Below are 22650 nucleotides of genomic sequence, written 5' to 3' on the forward strand. Positions count from 1 at the left end.
TCTAATATATGATCAAGAAATGCTTGCTAGAGGAATACACATATTAGATTCACAGCCCTCATAAAACAATTTGTGTGGTTCTTACCCTAATACTGATGATAAGGACAGTTAAGTTCCCATTAAAGTGAATAGGAAATTCCTAGCATAGGTCAGGCAGGGGAACTCTCCCTCATACAACACTGAGGACGTGCAATTCCACCAATTAATCACATTCAAATGGAGACAGAAATCAAAGGAGGGGCAGGCCTGGAAAGAGTCACATCTTATCTTCAGGTACTATTTGTCTGCTTTCTTAATATTCAGGGTGTCTTCCTGGGAACAGTTTCTGACCTGGCAAAATTTCATAGTAATTACTCAGGGGAAAGGAAACAACAAACAAAAAATACATTAATGTGGGTGGGTAAAAAAAAAAAAAAATTTAGAACGTGGTGTTGGTGGGAGAGAAGACTAAAGGTCTATGTAAGACCCACCCAAGTGCTTTTGATGTTGGAGCAATTATTATCTTATTATTTTTCCTGCTATAGATGCAGCTGCGGTTTATGTAACAGGATGTTTAAAAAGATTAAAGAGAAGCTGTAGTAGGGTTCTGAGGTGATAAGAGTCTCTGGAATATGTATTGGTGGACGTTTAGAATATAAGTTCCTGTACATTCTTAGAATAAACCATCTATTTGTTTTTCTTTTTTTTTTTAAAGAAACAAGTAAAATTTGTATTTCAAGATGGCTGCTTCCTGCCCACGAGTGATACAGAAATAATAGAGCAAAGAGAGGTTGGTGGTGGTTCAGTCTGTGCTGTTTCTTAATCAGCTTTGACTTTTAGGTCCAAAATATTTTATCCCTATATTAAGATAAGTGTTTGGAATTTGTTTGGATTAAACCTGGTCATCAGTAAATGGATTATTTTACTGCTCAAGCAGAAGAGTTGCATGGAATTTGTGACTGCAATAACTCAATCTGAATATGAAAGTTAAAGAAAGAAATAATTTGGGCACCTGAGTGGCTCAGTTGGTTAAGCGTCTGCCTTCAGCTCAGGTCATGATCCCAGGGTCCTGGGATCGAGCCCCACTACTGGCTTCCTCCTCAGTGGGGAGTCTGCTTCTCCCTCCACCCCTCCCCCCTGTTCGTGAGCACATTCTCTCTCTCTCAAATACATAAACAAAATCTTAAAAAAAAAGAAAGAATTTTTGGTAGAGGAGCTTGTTGTGTTGAAGTTGAGGTGAGTTAAATTGATTGGGTTAGAAGAGTGTTCTGTAGGTGTCTCAGACATAGAGAATGACTCACTGGTACTCAAGACTATCTGCCATGTGGGCTGCTACCTTATCTTACATCATAAATTGGCACCAGGCACCAAATAAAAAGGGCTTTGAGGCATATTCTCAGAATTTCTGATTAGTCATGTAAATCATGCTTCTTAATTTCAATTCTTTCTCCTAGCAACCTAGGCCAAACTTGTGCATGCTTGTGTACTCTCTGCATTTATTTATAATTTTTTCTAAACTTTTTTCTGTTTAAGAATAAGTTGTAGACATGATGCTCTTCCCCTCTAAGTACTTCCGTGTGTATTTCCAAACAACAAGGGCATTCTCTTGCACAATCCCATATAATTATGCAAATTAAGAAGTCAGTATTGATTCAATTAAACTCTCTAATCTATAGACCTCATTCAAACTTTGCTCAATTGTCTCAGTAATGCCCATTACAGTAAAAGAAAATTCCAGATCATACATTGTTGTCAAGATCAACATTCAGCTGTCAAGTATCTTCAGTCTCCTTTAATCTAGACTAGATTTTCCATACTGTTTTTCATGACCTTGACATATTTGAAGAGTTATAGGCAAGTTGTTTATAGAGTGTGTCTCAACTTGGGCTGTCTGATGTTTCCTCATGATTGGATTCAGGTTATGCATTCTTAGCAGAAATACCACAGAAGTGACGTTGTGATCTTCTCAGTACATAATAGTAGTTGATTTGTTCCATTACTATTGAAGTTACCGTTAATGACTTGGTTACATTTTCTCCACTTTAAAATTACTGCTTTTCCCTTCATCATTAACAAGTGCCTTGTGGGGAGATACTTTGACACTATATACATATTCTGTCCCTCATCAAACTTTACCCACTAGTTTTAGCATGCATTGATGATTCTTGCCCGACTCAATTATTACTGAGATGATTGCCAAATGGTGATTTCATAATTCTTTCATTCCTTTTATATTTTTTAGTTGGTATTCTACTGTAAGGAAAAATATACCTTTCTCCATGATTTGCTTGTCTGTTCATTTATACCAGTAGGGACTCACAGAGTCCTATTTTATTCAATGGGTTATAATCTGTTATTGACACTATTTATTATGATACTCAAATTGTCCCTGATACAGCTAGTGGGAATCCCTTCAAACCGTCCTTTTGACATGTCCCTAAAATTCTTTGAGCTTCCTAACTTTATCATACAATAAGATGGTCCAGGTTTTCCTAGTATTCTCCTAGCACCAGTTTTGAAACCAGCCACTTTTCTAAGCTCTGATTCCGTGAGTGGAGAATAGTATTTAGAAAGACTTGGATTCTAGGTGTGCTAATTTGCACTAGCGTGTCATTGCTGTCAGGTCCTCTCAGAAGACAACCTCCCCAACCCCCAACACACACACACACACACACACACACACACACACACACTTAGAAACACTGTGTTCAGTCCGGCACTGCAGGATTCATCCCAGCCTTCCTCCTTTCCATACATTTATAACTTCTTTCTCTGACAGTGAGAAATCTGTGGAACCACAGTCTCAACTACTACATTTAACCACTCCTACAGGTACTCTTTCCTTTCCACTTCACTTCAGTGCAATCTCCTGTCATCCTCTTTTTTTTTTTTTAAGATCTGTTTATTTATTTATTTATTTGACAGAGAGAAACACAGCAAGCGAGAGAGGGAACACAAGCGGGGTGGGGGGTGGGAGAGGGAGAAGCAGGCTTCCCACGGAGCAGGGAGCCCGATGTGGGGCTCTATCCCAGGACCCTGGCAGACACTTAACGACTGAGCCACCCAGGAGCCCTCCTGTCATCCTTAAGCCAAACTGTACACACACACTGATGCTAGGGCCAAAGCACTGAAGTATGGATGTCTTTAATACGTCACCAATGCTCCTTGAAGGGTGATGTTGCCCCTGCTTCTTTGGGGGCCCTAATGTTGACCGTTTCAGCTTCTTAATACTTGCAATAGAAATCCCACCCGGAAAAAGCACTCTTTACCCCATTTTTTCTTCACACAGTGACACGGTCAACCTGGAAGGCTGTTTTAAGGTCCCGATGACTCAGAGATTTTATGGAAATGACTCTTTTGGGTTTTATAGGCCCTTTATTTTAGTTCCCTTTTAAATATGAATCTGGTCTGTGCCCAGAATCACTCCTCTCTTGTGGTTTACCCTGTCCTGCGGCCCTCTCTTCCATTAGAATGAGCTCTTTTTTAACTCTTCACATATATGGAACCTTGGCAGCCAGGTCCTCCAGACATGCCTGAATACAAGAATGTGTCAGCTAAAGTTCTCAAAACACCCCCATCATATTTGTTATGTTCTTAAAATGACGGGCATTAATAGTCTAATTCAGAAACTCTTTTGAAGACTGACTATACCACGGAAACAGTGCAGAAATCAAAGGACTGCCATCCCATCTCAAGGATCTTATCCAAGGAAAAGAACTCCCTCATGATTCTCCTGGCTGGTGAAGACAGAAGGAAGCCTGGAGAGCTTTCAGCTTGAAGACTGCCCTGGGCCACATTTGATCACAATGACACTATTGTCCAGAAGTCCTCTTAAAACACCATCATCAGGATGTGGACGTTAAATTGTTTTTCTAACAGTGCTAAAGACACCTAATCTATCATCCCCTGATTTCTCTTGTCTCCAACTGCATGCCTCTGGAGGAGGACCGCCCAGGTTAGCAAAGTAGTCTGTGGCAATGTGACTGAAAGATATTAACTAGTTTGTGCGTAGAATAAGCCCAAGAGTTAATGACCTTGATGTCGTCATACCTTTCCCTATCTATTGAGCTAACTAGTCACAGACTGGTTCCATTTCACCATTTTATTACTAAGTCGGTATTTAACAACATGCAATTACTTTACTTGAGTTGAGATAAAATCTCCTGATTACATGAATGAGATAATTCCAAATTAAAGTCAGAGTCTATTAAATCTTCAGCATTACAGACATTAACAATAGGGATTCTACTGTGGTTACTGAAATTGTTTCTTTTATAGATGTGGCTTCCTCTCTATGATTAACTGTGAAAAGTCTGTTCTGCCAGTCTTCTGCTTGTTTTATGGGTTTCTGATGTGGCTGTTTTCTATGTGTGTCCATGGGACAGGTGGGTTTAGGATTCTCCTACTCTGCCATCTTTCCAGAAGTCTTGTTTCCTTTACTAGAATGTAAGTTTCATGAGGGCAGGGAGCTTTGTTTTCTTCAATGCTCTATTCCCAGCGCAAATGTGTCCGAATCATAGCAGGAGTTCACTACATGTTTGTTCAACACATGAAAATGTATGGTGGCACAACAAGAGGAAATGAAAAAGTATTACACTAAATCCTGAAGGAATTATTGCTCAGTTATCAGTATTCCAAACAATATCTGAGAATGCCAAGGAAGAATTTGGAAAATAGCTACTATTAATGTGGCCCAAAGAATCAAACCTCCCCTCCATCTCTAGTAGCTCAAAGGCTGGGGGTGGGGGGCAGGAAGAGAAGTCTGCTAAGGACTTGCCTAGATCCTTAAAGGAACATTCAAAAACTTCACGTGGTTTGGGAATGGCTAAAGGAGTGGCCTATTATAACTCGAAGGTCCAAGGGGCAAGGTTTAAAAGCAGAAGGGGGAGAGAGGAGAGATGTTTACATATTATAGGGTAATTAGGAAAATGTGTATCTCCTTGTGGGTTTAGATGCAGGGATCTCAAACTCAAACATTTTCGAAGGCCAGGCCAGTATATAAATGGGTGATGCAGTTGGATGTAAATAATAGTGAAGAGTAGAGATTGGGGGAAAATGGGAACTGCCTCCCCCTTCTAAAGACATTAAAAATCATTTAAAGACCATAAAAAAAAAAACAACAATAGGCAGATCAGATAAGTCTTTAGGAAAAATTTGCTTTGCAGGCAGTTTGAGAGCTTTAGGTTTTATATTGTCTCTGTGATTTAACATTTGACCTTGAAAGGTGTGCATGCATTTGTGTTCCAACAGTTACTGGTTAGGCAATTTTAAGAATAAAGAGGCATATTTGCTACTCACAGCAGAGAGGAGACAAACAGGGATCACAGCAGGAGGTCTAATATGCCCATCTGGACTCTTCTGTAGGGCTGTAGCACTTAAGAACCACGACTGGTCGATCTGTGGGAATTGTCTAAAGTATTTGGGTTGTTTTGACTGAATAACAGACTTGAAGAATTAACTACTGGGACAGGTCCTGGGATGACACCAACACCATGGGTAATGACTAGAGCTTGCCAAAGATATGCAAGCAGCCACACAACAAAGGTTAGGAAATGGCAGGGTTCTCAGACTTGAAGGTAGGGTAGAAAGATTATAGATTGGGTTATCTACAAGGCAATCTCCTGGCAAAGGTGTAATGTTTTGTTCACTTTCCTGGGATGATTGTAAAGGTTAGTTAGGGGTGCCTGGGAGGCTCAGTCGGTTAAGCATCCAACTCTTGATTTTGGCTCAGGTCATGATCTTGGGGTTGTAGGATCAAGCCCCACATCAAGCCCCAAGTCGGGCTCTGCAGTCAGTGGGGAGTCTGCTTGAGATTCTCTCTCTCCCTTTTCTTCTGCCCCTCCCCCCATTCTTTATCTCTCTCTCTCGCTCTCTCTCTCTCAAATAAAGAAATAAATCTTTATTTTATTTTATTTTATTTATTTATTTGACAGAGAGAGAGCGAGAGAGGAAACACAAGCAGGGGGAGTGGGAGAGGGAGAAGCAGGCTTCCTACCGAGCAGGGAGCCTGATGAGGGGCTCGATCCCAGGACCTGGGATCATGACCTGAGCCGAAGGCAGACGCTTAACGACTGAGCCACCCAGGCGCCCCTAAAGAAATAAATCTTAAAAAAATAAAGGTTACTTAGCTGAACTACCACTGATACTCTAAAACCAGGAATGTACAAAAAATATATATCTTAATCAACTAGTATCACTAATCTCATTTTGTTTTCCAGCCTCAGACTTTCTCTTACAGTGGCGGAGAGGTCAGGGCACTTAATTTTGCTGGTCTCCCTTCTGCACTCTCTAGTGAACTAGGCTAAAACCAGAGTGACATGAGAAATTCAAGAATAGAATATGGACTTCGCTCTTGAAGCAGCAGGTCTATTTGGCCAGGAGTCTAAGTTTCTAATTAATGATATTAAGTGGAAGTCTTGATGGGATTATCAGGAAGGCAGTTTAAATAGAGCTCCTACCTATCAAATGCACTGTGAGTTGGGTGATTACAGCAGATTTCGCATTCAGTTTAAATTTTTTTTCTCTTTCCACACTGTGATTTCCTTAAGTTATTCCAACCATTTCCTAAGTCTAATAGGCCTACACTACCTTGTGTGATGGAGGCGTGGAGGATAAAGGGATGAAAGTGTAAACAGAAGCATGCCCTGCCTCACATTTACTCTTATGCTGCACCCATCACAGGGAACAACATCCTATAAGAGAACTGTATCCAGGAGTTTGGGGCATTGATCTGCAGTTACGTGAGTGGTGGTCCATGATGGAGCAAATAGATGGTGAGTAGCAGATGATGCATTGGGTACCTGGGAAGAGCATGTAATTCCCATTAGGAGGAGGACACTCAGAAGGGACATGAACCAATACCCCTCTCCTTTCTCCACTTACACTAGAGTACGGAGGTCAGGATAATTCAAGCAATAATTGTGTTATGCCCTGTTCTTCTGGTGTGCATTAAAATCATACAGGGGATATGACTTGTTATTACCTTGGTAAGAGGACATAGATGGTAGAAGATAAGATAACTATTTGTATTTTAACAAGCTTTCCCTCAAAAACATGTGAAAATTAATAAAAAGAAACCTCACTAAAGTAGACTTGGGAGTCTAGAATGGGAGGCTGGAAGGGGGAGCCCTACATTACTTAGAGGAAGAATTGTCGATTACAGACCCCAAAAGAAGAATCAACAGGAAAGAATCATCAATTACAGGTTCCAACAGGAAAGGACATGCATTGCATCTCATTCAAGAAATTGAGTACCCCAGCAACCCAGCCAATGAGAAAACATCATCACCCCGAACTCTTGCTTTCTTTCAATGGGCTGTCATTCAAAACAATCCCTTCCAACCTCTTTTTTCTCCATAAAATAAGATTCCTCTCCTTCGTTTGTTGGACTTTCCCATGGTTTTGTCATAGCTTCCGTGCCTGAAATCGCAATTCTCCATTATTCCCAAATAAACCCATTTTGCTGGTAAAATAACTGACAATTTTAGTCTTAAGGTTAATGAACAGCTTTCCATACCATTATTTTTAACAGAGCTAAAACCAGAAATGTACAAAAAATATATAACTTGATCAATTAGTATCACTAATCTCATTTTGTTTTCCAACCTCAGACTTTTACAGTGGGGGAGAGGTCAGGGCACTTAATTTTGCTGGCCTCCCTTCTGTAGTCTTTTGTGGGATTATTTAGACACAGCTAAAATAATATTTTACAAACTGAAAATTTTCTTAACTTTATAATCTGAGGAGTAAAGGACTTCTGAGAGAAGATATATCAAATCTTGCCCTGAAAATTTAGGACATATGCTTGCCACAACTGGAACAAACAGGCAAATGCATGGACATATAATTACCTTAACATTCTTGAAAAAGTAATTATTTTTGGTCTTTTCTCACTTAGAACTTCATTAATTAAGGATTAAGTTCATTTTTCTATCTCTTAAAGGTTAAAAGGGGGGAGGCGTGGAATGGGGAGGAAGGGAGTTAAAATAGCCATTCACTCAATAAATCCAGTTCCAGGAAAAAAGAAAAAAAAAAGGTAAGGCTTAAATCAGGGGAAGGGCCAGGCTGGCTACTTTTTCATTTCTTGGTGGTTTTTAGAAGCAGTTTGAGAATCTACAGTGGGATCGATACAGAGCCATGGGAGTGAGAGAGTTTCTGCTCTTTTTTTCCTCTTGCTTTTTTAATCATTAAAAATTCTTCAAGAGGTTATTTGCCAAGTAAAGACCAACCCTGCTGAAAGTTGTTGCCAGATTTTCCTAGACCTAAATGCCCAACTGCTGAACATAGTATTTTCTGACTCTCCAAATATCAAAGATGAACGTGCAAAATATTCTGAGAGGTGAAGCAAGTCTTATCCACGCTCTCGAAAGAGGCCAGCAAAGGTGAACAAAGACCTCTGCTCTCAGGGTGAAGGCGATATTCCACTCTCAAATGTTTCTATTGTTTCAACCTAGTGAACTTTTACCTACAAAAGTCTTTCTTTGAACAGTCTGATCAAAAACAAGGTCTTTAATTTTTTTTGTTGTTTGTTTACTTACAGCCAAACCTTTAGACAGAGGGCCAACTCCCGGTGGTCAGTTTCAAACAGGTTAACTTTGGCCTCCCTCAAGAGATTTTTAAAAATTCCACAATTTTCTGACAGATATGTGAATGATGCCAGTATGCTTGACTTCATCTACTCTTCTGAAGTGTTTCCTCCCTTCCAGGGCACACCTGAAGGGGAGTGGTATGGATTTAAGAGAACAACTTTAAGGGGTAATCTCGGTCCAGTCCTGTAAGGAGGAGTGCAGTTGGTTAAGTGATGACCCACAGATCTGTGTTGGCATGGTTAAGTCTGCAGGTAGAAGGAGGGGAGAGAGGATAGGGAATGTCAGTGCAGCCATATTAAGTGTGCCTCCATGTTCTTGTTTTCAACCCTTCTCTTTGTGAATCTCCCACGCATGTTTATCTACTGCTTTTTCATACAGGATCAAGGGTAAAGTTACCAGGGAAAAGCAATTACGGACTAAAAAGTCTCATTCTTGTGCTTTAGGAATGTTACCCTCTGGGACACCTGGGTGGCTCAGTTGGTTAAGCGTCTGCCTTCGGCCCAGGTCATGATCCCAGGGTCCTGGGATCGAGCCCTGCATCGGGCTCCCTGCTCCACAGGAAGCCTGCTTCTCCCTCTCCCACTCCCGCTGCTTGTGTTCCCTCTCTCACTGTGTCTTTCTGTCAAATAAATAAATAAAATCTTTAAAAAAACCCCACAACAATCATTTAAACTTCAAACTGCTGGTTAAGTAAGCAGATTAATTGACTGATTTTGGCAATGCCACACTTACAGGTAGATGATGTTTCCAAAACTCTCAAGTATTTGGAATACAGTCGAGGGACTAGATATCAGTGAGTAAACAGCCATCAAAAAGTACATGCATTTTGTTCCTTCAGAAGTTTAAGTGCGCTCAGTCATTCAATTGTGTATAAAATAAAGAGATCAAGTACACAAACCAGAGATTCTGATAGCAGACAGCAGAGTCCATTCAGATGATCTAGAAGACAGAGCAACTTGCTAGATCTGTTTAGCCCAGAAAATAACTCTGCGGTTATTAACAACAATGATAAAATAGCTACCATTTACTAAGTGCTTACTATGGTCCAGTGGGCACTATTCTATGTAGTAGGTAACTATTATCCCCAATTTACAGGTGAGAAAACTGAGACATGGATTAAATAACTTGATGTGCTACAATGGACAGAGGCAAGTTCAAAGCCACCTCTGTCAAACTTCAAAACTTAAGTCCTACCTGTTTTGCTTTACTGCTCTATATTCCAATCCCAACTCTTTCCTAATATATTTTCAAACAAAGACATCTATATCCCATATTGTCTGATAAAAAGCACAGGGAACTATGTAATGTATTTTAAGACATTTAAAATCTAATACATATAAATTTCTTGGTATTTAAAGAGTAAACTTTAAATATCTGGAAAATTCGGGGTGCCTAGATGGCTCAGTCGGTTAAGCATCTGCCTTTGGCTCAGGTCATGATCCCAGGATCCAGGAATCGAGTCCCAAGTCAGTCCCAAGTTGGGCTCCCTGCTCCTCAGGGAGTCTGCTTCTCTCTCTGCCCCTCCCCCCACTCGTTCTCTCAATCTCTCTCTCTCTTTCTCAAATAAATAAAATCTTTTTAAAAAATTGGGGCGCCTGGGTAGCTCAGTTGTTAAGCGTCTGCCTTCGGCTCAGGTCATGATCTCAGGGTCCTGGGATCGAGCCCTGCACTGGGCTCCCTGCTTGGCAGGAAGCCTGCTTCTCCCTCTCCCCCTCCCCCTGCCTGTGTTCCCTCTCTCGCTGTGTCTCTCTCTGTTAAATAAATAAATAAAATTAAAAAAAATCTTTTAAAAAAATAAATAAATACCTGGAAAATTCATTTATATGGAAAATAAACGACAATACCTTCATTAATTCATGTGTTGATTCAATGAAGGCTTGATTCTGTATATTCTATGTGTGTTTCAACATGACTTAAAGGACATTCTTTAACCAAAACTCCTGCAGCTCTGCAGTGATGAATTTGCTGTGGTCTGCATGGGACTTTTTATAGTTTTAGCCATCTAACTCCCACACTCCAAGAAACCCCTCAGTCCTGGGAAAATCAGGACAGTTGGTGGCTCTAGCTTCACAAAACATAGGGTGCTTTAGAGTTGCTTTTGGATGATGGTGCTGATTATAAATAGGATCTTTATCCTTTTAGAGAGGCTTAAGTCCTTTCTTAGGGAGAAAGAACTAGTTCACTTTCTGTTTCTACGGGAGCACCTCAAGTGATAGGGAAACTTTTTCCCAAAACCTCATTTCATTTTTAATTTTTTGTCAAAATTTTATACACTTCTTTTGCATTTTGAACTAAAAATCTATCTCAGTGAAGCTTCCACCCACTTTTTTAATACCATCCATTGCTGCCATATGAAATGAACTGAATCTTTTCCCCGTATGATTGCACTTTAAATATTTAAAGGGCTCTTTCATGGCCCCCAATATTTTCACCTTCGAACAACACATCTCCTAATCATTCAACATTTCTCAGATTCTTTTCCATGATTACTCTCTTCTGAATGCAGTTCAGTTTGGTCAGATTCAAACTGTAGCTTCTTAAGTGGGAGCTTTTAGAAATCCAATCAGCAGAGTAGGGTGGATATATCACTTCCTTTGTCTAGAATCTATGCTTCCTTTAATTCGGCTAAATATCTTAGTATTTTTCTTGGCAGTCACTAGCTTAGATTAAGTTCTACTAAAACGTCCAAGCATTTTTTTAAGTTTTTATTTATTTATTTTAGTGGTCTCTACACCCACCATGGGGCTTGAACCCACAACTCAAGAGTCGCATGCTGTTCTGACTGAGTCAGCCAGGTCCTCCCCAAGCATTTTTCTGACATACTTCTGCTAGGTTATATTGTTTATATTCTGTACATGTAGTTATTTTTTTCTTTTCTTTAATTTTATTTATTCATTTGAGACACAGAGATACAGAGAGAGAGAGAGAGAGAAAGCATGAGCAGGGAGAGAGGCAGAGGGAGAGGGAGAAGCAGGCTCCTCGCTGAGCCAGGAGCCCGATGTGGATCTGGATCCCAGGACTCTGGGATCATGACCTGAGCCGAAGGCAGATGCTTAACCATCTGAGCCACCCAGGTGCCCCTGTAGTTATTTTTTTCTAGCTTGAAGTACAGGGTCTTACATTTAACTCTGTTAAACTAAATTTTCAATCGCCCTCCTTTTTTTTTTTAAATGTTTTATTTATTTATTCATAAGAGTCAGAGGAAGAGAGAGAGAGAGAGAGAGAGAGAGAGAGGCAGAGGCAGAGAGAGAAGCAGACTCCCTGCCTAGCAGGGAGCCCGATGCGGGACTCAATCCCAGGACCCTGGGCTCATGACCTGAGCCGAAGGCAGACACTTAACCATCTGAGCCACCCAGGCGCCCCTCAATCGCCCTCCTCTTAAAAAAAAAAATCACTCATTCTCAACTTTGTTTGATGAGCATATTTTCATGTCAATGATAGAACTGTTAAAAAGATAAGGCCTTCACTGGCAAACTTTATTTTGTATTAATCTGCTAACTAGTTACAATAATTTAGCCCATTTGTAGCTAACCTAATTTACAAATAATAATACATATTTTCTTTTTTTTATAATACATATTTTCTTACTTCATTCCATACAAAACCAATGTGATAGGAAAGTGAAGTCAGCCATGATAGAAAATGCTTTGTGACAGAGAGGTATTTGCTACTTCTGTGGAATTGCTTTCTTAGCCACATCTTTAGGCCAAAGATAGCATGTCCCACGGTAATTCTCCACTTTGCTTACTGGGCTTGGCACTAAGTAAGTTTTGGTTATTAAGGAAGATCAAATCTTCTCTTAAAGAACAAAGATTTGGGGCATCTGGGTGGCTCCATCAGTCAAGCATCTGACTCTTGATTTTGGCTCAGGTCATGATCTCATGATCGAGCCATGCATTGGGCTCTGTGCTAGGCATGGAGCCTGCTTAAGATTCTCTCTCTTCCTCTCCCTCAGTGCCCCTCGCCTCTAAAAAAAAAAGAAAAAAGAAAAAAAGATTTGTCCAGATGAGTTCAAGAGAGGAGTCCTGAATAGGCTGAGGAATAAATATACAGTCTTCCAAATTTATTCCTTTGAAGGAGACAATACTTTTTGGAAGCTCAAGGTTTGCTGTGTTTGTTAAACCATCAGAGACAGTTTAAGCTAGTAGTCACATACATTAGGTTTGGCCTGGATCTACCACTTGCCAACTGTTTTATTTTGGGCAAATATATTAATGTTTGGCACAGTGCCTAGCATCTAGTGAGAGCTCTAGAGAGAAGAGTAACTACTATTTATTAAGCAACATTTTGTGTTAGGTATTACATAAGGGCCTAGTATACATAAAGTGCTTAACATGCTGTCTCATTGTCTCCTAACAATTCCATGAAGTAGACACTTCTGTTATGCCCAAATCACAGATGAGAAAATTGAGGCACAGAAAGATTATGCAATTTGCTTAAGTTAGAAGTGAAAGAAAAGACATATACACCAAGTCTATCCGACTCCAGACCAGGATCCCAAACATAATTCTATCCTGCCAGTCCCTGAATACAGACAAAACCCTGATAACGTTGGCAGTCTGAGTAGTAAAGATATTGATCACCGGCCAGTCAAGGAGTTTCCAGGAACCACAAAAGGTCCTCCATGATATGGTCTTATCTTTCATCAGAGTGAGGTTCTGGCCCTTAGCCCTAAAGGCTTAGAAATCCAATCTGTTAACACACAGATCGTGAATTCTTCTCCCAGAGCCTGGTATTCAAATCCAGAACACCAGTGTATTCATAATGAAAATTATGAATATAAATAGAAAGAAATATAATAGCTAAGGGCTAAAACATTCATATCCTGGGGTGCCTGGCTGGCTCCATCAATACAGCATGCAACTCTTGATCTTAGGGTAGTGAGTTGAAGCCCCTCGTTAGGATTACTTAAAACATAAAAAATAAAATAAAATAAATAAATAAAAACATTCTTGTCCTGTGACCAACACTTGGAAATCTGATTCTAAGAGCAGGTTGCTTATGGAGTGTGGAACTAGAAATAAGGATGTCTGTTTTATGCGTGAATGTTTGATAGAACAAAATCCATCCAACTCCAAAGCAGCAATTTACCTGCTTCCAAAACTGAACAGACCAGTGTAACCTCTCACCTAAAAACACTTGGATAAACACCATCAGGATTTGCCTCCTAGATCCTCTTTCTTCCTAAGTTTTCAGGGCCGACTCATGCTGACTCTATGTTCTTTCTTGAATTTAGGTTAATTTTTTTTCAGGTTCCAGCATAATTCTTTTTTACTAAGATTCTGAACAGCTATACTTAGATGCATTATGCATTGATTTGCAGGTTTAAATCTAAAAGGGCAGCTGGACTTCCAGGTTCTTCCGGAGGGGAGTCTGCTCTGAGGCCACAAAGGACTCAGAGAAGCAATGAGAGACAGACCCCTCTGATGGAAGCTGCCTTCTCCTCTATGAACCTTTTGCTGGGGGCGCCTGGGTGGCTCAGTTGCTAAGTATCCGCCCTCAGCTTGGGTCATGATCCCAGGGTCCTGGGATAGAGTCCCGCATCGGGCTCCCTGCTCAGTGAGAAGCCTGCTTCTCCCTCTCCCACTTCCTCTGCTTGTGTTCCCTCTCTCGCTGTCTCTCTCTGTCAAATAAATAAATAAAATCTTTAAAAAAATAAAAAATATTAAAAAAGAAAAAGGAACTTTTGCTGGTTGGCTCTCCAGCTTCAGAAACAGACTGTTGCTAGCAATTTTCACCCACCTACTACAGTCTAAAAGGTAGCAAACACCATTTCTGTAGCTACTGAAAGAGACAGGCTTGTTGAAGATTTACATGGCTCTGTTGACCGCCTGGCTATGCCAGCTCTCGGGGAAATCAGTGTACAGGGTGTGAAATGATTTTTTTCTTGGCTCTTTGCTATAGGTCCAGGCAGCTATGGCAACAGCAGCGGTTGCTCCTCTCGTGCAGAGACTTCCAGAATGCCTGGGAGTCTCCTGCTGATAACAATATGGAATGGCTGGAACCAAAGAGGTTGGAAGCTCTACCAGCTACAGCAGCCGAGATTTAAAGCAGGGCAGTTACCCCAGAACCTTTGGGCTCAGGGTAACTTCAGAACCTCCAGGCAAGGAATGGATGCCTCACTGTGTACACGTGCCATGTGACAGCCATGCACAGCAGATCATAAGGAAAGTACAGTGTGGAAAAACTCCTCTCCTCTCCTTCTGCAGGTGAGGCGTTTCCGTATTTTCAGACACAAAGCAAAGGCAGAGCACCCAGGGGTGGGGGGCGGGAGAGGAGGGGGAGGGATTTTCCCAGCATTACTGGGAAGGTACAAGAACTGAAGCCCTTGGCTTTCAAGGCCTACCATTGCCAGTTCCGTTTTACAGGATGGAAAGAATCTCAGGGAGCCCCAGAGTTCCTAGTGCCCGGACACATGACTGCACAGCCTCTCCCTGAAAAGATCTCTAGATGATGTTGGGAGAGAGGGGGAGGGCTGATCAGGGAAGTCAAGATACAGTTACTAATTCTCTTCACTGAAGGCCAACCGGGGGACTAGACGATCAAGTCCACTCACTCAAGATACCATGATTTCTTACCATATGCCACCTCTCCCCAACATTCATACATTAAAATGAAGTTCCCGTCAGTGTTTAGGGGTTAACTGAGTAGCGGGACTCGGCCCCTTTACGACTCCAGATTCTTGCAACTTTGTTTTCTGAACACTCCCTTCTTGTCTTAATTGGCCCTACCCATTGAGGTAGATTCCACATCTTTCTCCTGTATCTTTGGATTGGCTAAAGCCTCTGACCCTTCCACTGCAGAGTCTAAAAGCAGGGAGACGGCCAAAATAGGCAGTCAGGGAAGAACGCAGGCATTCCTATTGCATCTGCTCAGTCTCTCAGCAGTCCTCATGTCAGGGAATCTCTCAAGTTTACAGGCTGGGGCCACAGAATCTCCCCTTCCTCACTCACTGTGCAACTCATGGAGCAAGGTCTCTCAGAGGCTATCTGCCGAGTAGTGAAAGTCAGAGATGCTGTTGTTGAATGTGGGTGTTTTCCAGCAGCTCTATTCTAGATATAATTCCTCAGAGCTGCTCCCTGGCTCTGCGTTAGCTAGGTTCTCGATGACTCCCAGCATGACTCCCTCCCCTTTCTCTTGTTGTCACTGGCTGTCAGGGGAATGGCTGTTCATGGCTTCCACAGGTAACTCCTATTATAATTGTTGTTGTTGTTATTTTTAATACTTAGAGAGCTGGCACACACAGTTGAAAGACTTCCACAAAGCCAGGCAACAGGTTACCACTTTAGCAAGTCTTGCTCCACTGATCGATTCAAAGGCATCTGTTGAACATTGGCAAGTGCAATGTACCACCTGTTGATGTGGAGGAGAACAAAGATGAATGAGAGAAGGGATTCTCTCCTCAAAAAAGGCCACATCATAACGGAGACATAGGTGCACACAGAAATCACTGTAATAAAAGGTAAGCATGTAAGGACAGGTCACTGTTATACTCTCCACACCTGGAAAAGTTAAAAGTGAGAATTTTCACCTACCAGGCCACTAGCCATATGCCTATTGATCAGCTGGGGTAGTCTGAGTCTGTTTTGGCCTCAGAAGCCAATGCCAAGATGAACTGTAACATGTTAGGCACCATAAAGCAAATATTTTGTAATGCTCTAGGTGTATGTAACAGGAGCTCAGTGTGTTAACACTTTCCTTTAAAGGGATCTCTTTTAATTTAATGAAGTGGGTTGACTGCCATTCACTTCCCTTTAATAGCAAGAGAAAGAGAAGTTGAACTTCTCTTTCCTGTTCCTCAGGGCAACTAACAAGAGAACAAACAGGGTTCAGTACCAGGAATAAAGTTGACTCATACTCTTAGGCTTTCTCTCCTTTTAGAACACATTGATTGAAGACTTGGAATGGGATAACATTCATTCGCATAGAGAAACAGATGAGGTCGCCAAGGAAGAGAGGGTAGGGAGGGAACAGGGAAAATGAGGTGAAGGAATAGGGACAGTGGCTGTTGTACTACCTTTGACAAAGTCTCTTCATCTCAGAAGAAAAGATTGTTCCAGGAAGATCATATTCTAGGCAGCATGATGAGGATGAGTAGAAATCATATATCCTGGTCCACCATTCTAGGAGAAGAGAGTAAGTCTTGTGGCAACATGAATAAATACATTTTTGTGGCCTAGTACCAGCCCAAGGTCCCCAGGTCTACAAAACTTAAAAACAAACCAACAAGAGTAGGGGCACCCAGCTGGTTCAGTCAGCACAGCATGTGACTCTTGATCTGAGGGTCATGAGTTCGAGTCCCAGGTTGGGCACAGTTTATGTAGGAAACAAAAACCAAAAAGAGTCTAGGCTCTAACATATAGAATTAGTAGCAGAGAGGAGGTGAAGCTTTCCCAAGGCAGGAATCTAAAGGGTGCCACTAAGCAACCTCAGGTCAAGAGGTAAGAACCTAGAACCCAGGAGGTGGCCTACAGTATACAAAAGATTTGTAGGAGACAGGGGTGCCTGGGTGGCTCAGCCGGTTAAGTGTCTCTTTATTTTGGCTCAGGTCATGATCTCAAGGTTGTGAGATGGAGCCATGCATCGGGCTCCACGAGGCTGCTTAAGATTCTCTCTCCCTCTGCCCCTCCCACCGCCCACCCCCATGCTCTCTTTCTCTCTCTCTCAAAAAAAAAAAAAAAAAAAGGGGCGCCTGGGTGGCTCAGATGTTTAAGCGTCTGCCTTCGGCTCAGATCATGATCCCAGGGTCCTGGGATCGAGTCCCGTGTCAGGCTCCCTGCTTCTTGGGAGTCTGCTTCTCTCTCTGCCTCTCTCTTTCTCTCTCTTTCATGAATAAATAAATAAAATCTTTAAAAAAAAAAGATTTGTGGGGGATAAGGACACCGTATCTTTTCCATAAATTGAACTTCAAAACAGTGACACAAAAGAAAACAGGACATGAGGAGTTCCTACACTGGGTTCTTGGTTTTCTAGATAGAAGGGGTAGAAATCATGCCTCATCTTGCAGTGAATTCTTAGCCATTTTTTTTTCCTGCATCATTGCCTTTGCTGTCTCTCCTACTGCTCATAACTGTCACAAAGCCTTTACCTGGTATTTAAATGTTCATATGTTTGTTTTTATATATACTATAAACTACTTGAGGGCACTGATCATATCTTTATACCTTCGATGACAACTAGCTCAGTGTCTGTTCTCAGTAGGTCATTAAGAAATGTTGTTTGATTCGATGTTATAGGAGAATTAGGGTCAACAGCTGCAAAGGCTGGCAATCCATAGGTTTCTGGCCAAGAACTTCCATGAGGCAAGTCAACATTTGGCAATTACAAGGGCGTTCCAGTGAAGTGGAGTGTCAGATTTTGCAATAGTTCTGCAAATAAGATAGATTTTCTGGAGTGGCTGGGTTCGTGGAAAAACGTGGGCTGAATGGCAAAAAGTAATCTGGGTACTCACCTTTATAGCAATCATTATAGCAAGATATAATCTCCATTAGATTCAAATAGGAAGGAGTGACATTAATAAGTTTTCTTAGCAGTACATAGCATTATGTTAGGTACTGTACATGAAGAATATTTTTTTAATGCTATTATTGACCTCATGCTTAAAATCCTCAGGGGAATTTGTGTACATACCCAAACTAGTCAAAGAACAATATGAGTGTTACAGATTAAAGATTATAGCATTGCTGTTGGAGAAGGTGTCCTAAAAAAGGTAGTCTTGAGATGGGTCTTGGAAGTCCCCTAATTTTTGTAGGTCTTTGCTCCTTTGTGGCTTCACAAAGTTCTCTATCCTGTGGACATCTGAAACATAAAAAAGTTTATTGCTTAACCACCCTCCTTCATCCCCCACTACCAACTCCACCTTATCCCCAACTATTAGTATTCCAAGATAGCACTTCATATAGCTGGTGTAATAACGTGTTTCATTCATATCCTCTGTCTAGCCTTTGAGCTTGATCATCTATAACCCTAACCTGTAGATTAAGCTTTGCTCCAAATCAAGCATCCCAATTCTTCCTGCTAGAAGAATATGAAGAGAGTGGGTCATTAGTTCAAAGAGTCAGTCTCAAAGGTAATTGGGCTTTGGGGTGGTTTCTGCCTTTTATCTCTATTCCTCAGTACTAGATTTCTTGCTGGTAACTTTCCTTCCCCAAAATAGAGTTATGGCCCCCCAAACTATCTCCTTGTCACTGGGGCCTCTGGTTTCTACGACCATGTTTTTTGGATGCACTTTCTGTCACCTGAATCTGTATAAATTGCCTAGTGCCTGTTTAAATCCACACCCTGGATCTCAGATTCATTTTGGACTTTTTACCATTGATTAAAAACTTTCTGCATGGTCCTCTGGGGCTAGTTTTGGCACCAGAGTCACAGAAAAGATGGTACATTGGTAGCCCAAGGGTCTCTTATTTCAAATATTTCTGGGCTACAAGGCAAGAATAAGTGAGAGGCTACAGCTCTGTAATGGGCTCTTGGTCACCAACTAGTTTATGATCCAAACAATAGCCTTAGAAGATTTCTGCTTTAAAGTATGAGGCAATGAAAAGGGTATTTTATTAATACAGCCTAAAATGGATTAGATAGCAAGGTGACCATCAAGACACCATATGCCTTAACATTTACATCAGGTCAAATGAGATAATGTATGCAAAGCACCCAGCACAGTCCCTGGCACTCCCTCCCTTTGCATGTGGATTTGTTTACAGTTTAAAACCTTGTAAATTAGTTACTGCCCCCAGAGTAGTACCTTGACCCTAAAAAGTGGCACATCTGAAAAATTGCACAGCTGAGAGTCAGACTCAGGTCTTCAGACCCCAAAGCTAGTTCTGTTTGCCCTGCACCCCAGACTCTTCTTACTGCATTGTGCTAGACTGAAGATTGTGAAGGCCTGGATCAGAGTGCTAACCATGAGATGGAGATCAAAGAATGACCTGTGAGCTCCTGCATAGCTGATATCAGGTTAAAGATATTATATATCTTTATTTGTAAAAAATAAAAACAAGTCCAATACTTTATTTTACCTATTCCAAGATACATATATTTTCACTTTTTAACATCTCTGAAATTGAAGCAATTGATGTTTTTCAGCTTCTTCCACTGCTTAGTACTTTTGATGTAATGGCTGTTGTCTGCTTACCTACAAACTTGGTTGTTACTCTTGGTTGAATGACTGGACAACTGAAACCCAAGGACATTTCAGTCAGCCAATCACTTAAGCAACATTTGCACAAGAAATATGAATCCTAATTGTTGTCTGAAAACCTTCCATTGACACCCTTCCATAAGAACAAGAAAGTGTCGACATAAAAATTTGTAGAATCGATGTCAGAAGGTTGAAAGAAAATCTTAGGAAAAAAATGAAGCCCTGCCTCAGCACTGCTGCATTGCCACTGCTTTTATGTTAATTTTATTTTATTTATGTATGTATTTATTTATTTAGAGCATGAGCGGGGGCGGGGCAGAGGGAGAGAATCTCAAGCAGACTCTGTGCTGAGCACAGAGCCCCACCTGGAGCCAAATCTCACCACCCTGAGATCATGACCTGAGCCGGAACCAAGAGTCAGACACTTAACTGACTGAGCCACTCAGGTGCCCCTGCCACTGCTTTTGATGGCACAGAGGGTAATACTGCATTGAGAAACACAGTTCATCAATTTTTCAGAGTTGAAAAGTGATTCCAGAAGATAGACTATGAATACGATGACATTTTGGACTACCTTAACTGAATTGTTTCCCTTTAAAGCAAAGCTTTTATATATGATAAAAAAGAAAATCAATGTTTAAATAAACAAAATCGGGCACCTGGGTGGCTCAGTCGTTAAGTGTCTGCCTTTGGCTCAGGTCATGATCCTGGGGTCCTGGGATTGAGCCCCACATTGGGGTCCTGGGATCGAGCCCTGCATAGGGCTCCCTGCTCAGCGGGAAGCCTGCTTCTCCCTCTCCCACTTCCCCTGCTTGTGTTCCCTCTCTCGCTGTCAAATAAATAAATAAAATCTTTAAAAAAAAAAGTGAATAAATAAATAAATAAATAAATAAAGCAAAATAAGCCCTTTAATGAGGGCTGAGTGATAAGAAAGTATTGTGCCATAGATTAACTTGTACCATTATTTTCTTTCTCAGTGGAATATAAAATAATGGTGTACCCTATAATCTGTGGTGTCTTAGATTCAATGAGAATGGTCATATTATATTTGTATAAGTGCTTCATGGTTTATATATTAACTCATTTTCATCATCATAATAACCTTATAATATCAGGAGCAGAGTATTAGCCCCAGTTTTATATATGGGAAAAATAAGGCAGATGAAATAACCTACTCAAACAGCTACAGAACCAGGATAAGGATTCATCCTAATTCAGTCCTCTAGAATAAGCCTAAAATCCATTTTTTCCCTCTAAAATTACAAGGCTGATCTCAATCTTAGTGCTACTGTTATATATATATATATATGGCAGCTTTGATGAGAATGGGCACAGTAGTTCAGGATAAACATTGAATATGTCTCCCTTTTGGCAAGGAAAGTGAATTGTCAGGGTTTTAACAATAATAAATCACTATTACAAACAGCCTACAAATATAAAAGATGTTAAACAAATAATACACGTTGTATTACTCAGGATGGTTAATGCTGGCTGTCCCAGAGGTCAAACCCTGAATCCTTAGTGGCTTAACCAACAAAAATTTCTATCTCACACATGTCATATATCTAGCACAGGGTGACAGGTGGTGAAGGTCATGTGTCGTTCCACCCCTTCACTCGGTAGCCAACAGGACTCAGGTTCTCCCATCTTATAGCTATACCATGGGCAATATGTAACCTCCAAGCCTGCTGTGACAGGGTAAAAAGGGTTATGGGAGGCTTATTAGCTTATAACTTGTTCAGTCTGAAAGTGATGCCTTCAAGTGATACAAGTCACTTCTTTCACAGGCCATTAGCCAGAAGTAATCACAGGACCCCAACCTACCTGAAGGGAGGCTGGGAAATGCAGAGCAGCAATGGAATATTTGGTGAGTACTGTCCATACCACAGTAGTCCTATAATTATTTCCTTGAGGGCAAGAATCTGTTTTATGTACTGATATCCCCTAATATCTAGAATCGTGTCTGGCTTCCAGTGTTCACTAACAATTATTGAACGAATAAAGCAATGAATTAATAAATGGCATCTGAAGCTGTTTTTCCTCATTTCAACTATGAATCTGAAAAGTTTTCAGAAAGAATTAAGGTATTCAAGTTCAGGTTAACATTTCAGAAACACCTAGTGTTGACAAGAAGACAACGTTTTGATAAGAATTTATTTGAAGTTGGCAAACTCATTCTCAAATGTAATTACAAATTACATGAAATCTTTTCTATGGGAGCTTAATGATTCTTTAAATTGACTAAAATATGAGGAAATACAACACTCGACTCTAAAAGCCAGTTTGGATGGTTGGTTTCATTTAAAAAATGAACACAGACTGCAATCTTCCTAGAAATGATCGCTTAGGGAGTTGGGAACAATTTGCCATGATGATAAGAATTTAGATTGTGGTGATATGAGAAGGCAAGCAGCAGTCAGGCATGGGGAAAGCATAATAAGTAGCCGTCCTTTTGGCTCTAATTCAACACCTGTTCTTAACATTACCTGCATGATAGGAGGGCACAGAAAGTTCAATATTTGGTTTTCACAAAGGAATCTCAAAGTGATTATAAGATATAATTCATCATTTATTCAACAAATGTTTATTAAGTACCAAATATGTGCACACACAATGCTTGGTGCTGGAGATTCAGGTGCAAAAGACAGAGTCCTACCACAATGGAACTTAGAGTCTAATAGGGAAGCTAGACACTGAACTATATAATAAGCATGACATAGGTTGCGAAAGGGGAAGTAACAGGTACTATGGCGTGAACTGGGAAACTTCTTGGTTTTCAGCAGTAAGAAAGTAGGATCAGGGAAGATCTCAAGAAACTGATGTTTGGGGGCGCCTGGGTGGCTCAGTTGGTTGAGCGTCTGCTTTCGGCTGGGGTCATGATCCCAGGGTCCTCGATTGAGCCCCACATCGGGCTCCCTGCTCACCGGGGAGCCTGCTTCTCCC

At 41.0% G+C, this 22650-nt stretch overlaps 1 long non-coding RNA gene across 1 annotated transcript; it reads right to left on the minus strand.

The window, feature by feature from the left end:
* Positions 1-14942: 14942 nt before the first annotated feature.
* On the minus strand, positions 14943-18346 carry LOC114208117 (uncharacterized). Its single transcript, XR_003608973.2, has 3 exons — positions 18198-18346; positions 16585-16690; positions 14943-15920 (listed from the first exon to the last, which is right to left on the minus strand). It is a non-coding gene; the product is annotated as an uncharacterized LOC114208117 (long non-coding RNA).
* Positions 18347-22650: the final 4304 nt, after the last annotated feature.

Source organism: Eumetopias jubatus, unplaced genomic scaffold (genome assembly GCF_037043125.1).
Source record: "Eumetopias jubatus isolate StellerSeaLion01/CBP00866 unplaced genomic scaffold, mEumJub1_p1.0 scaffold_4, whole genome shotgun sequence".
NCBI classification, from domain to species: domain Eukaryota; kingdom Metazoa; phylum Chordata; class Mammalia; order Carnivora; family Otariidae; genus Eumetopias; species Eumetopias jubatus.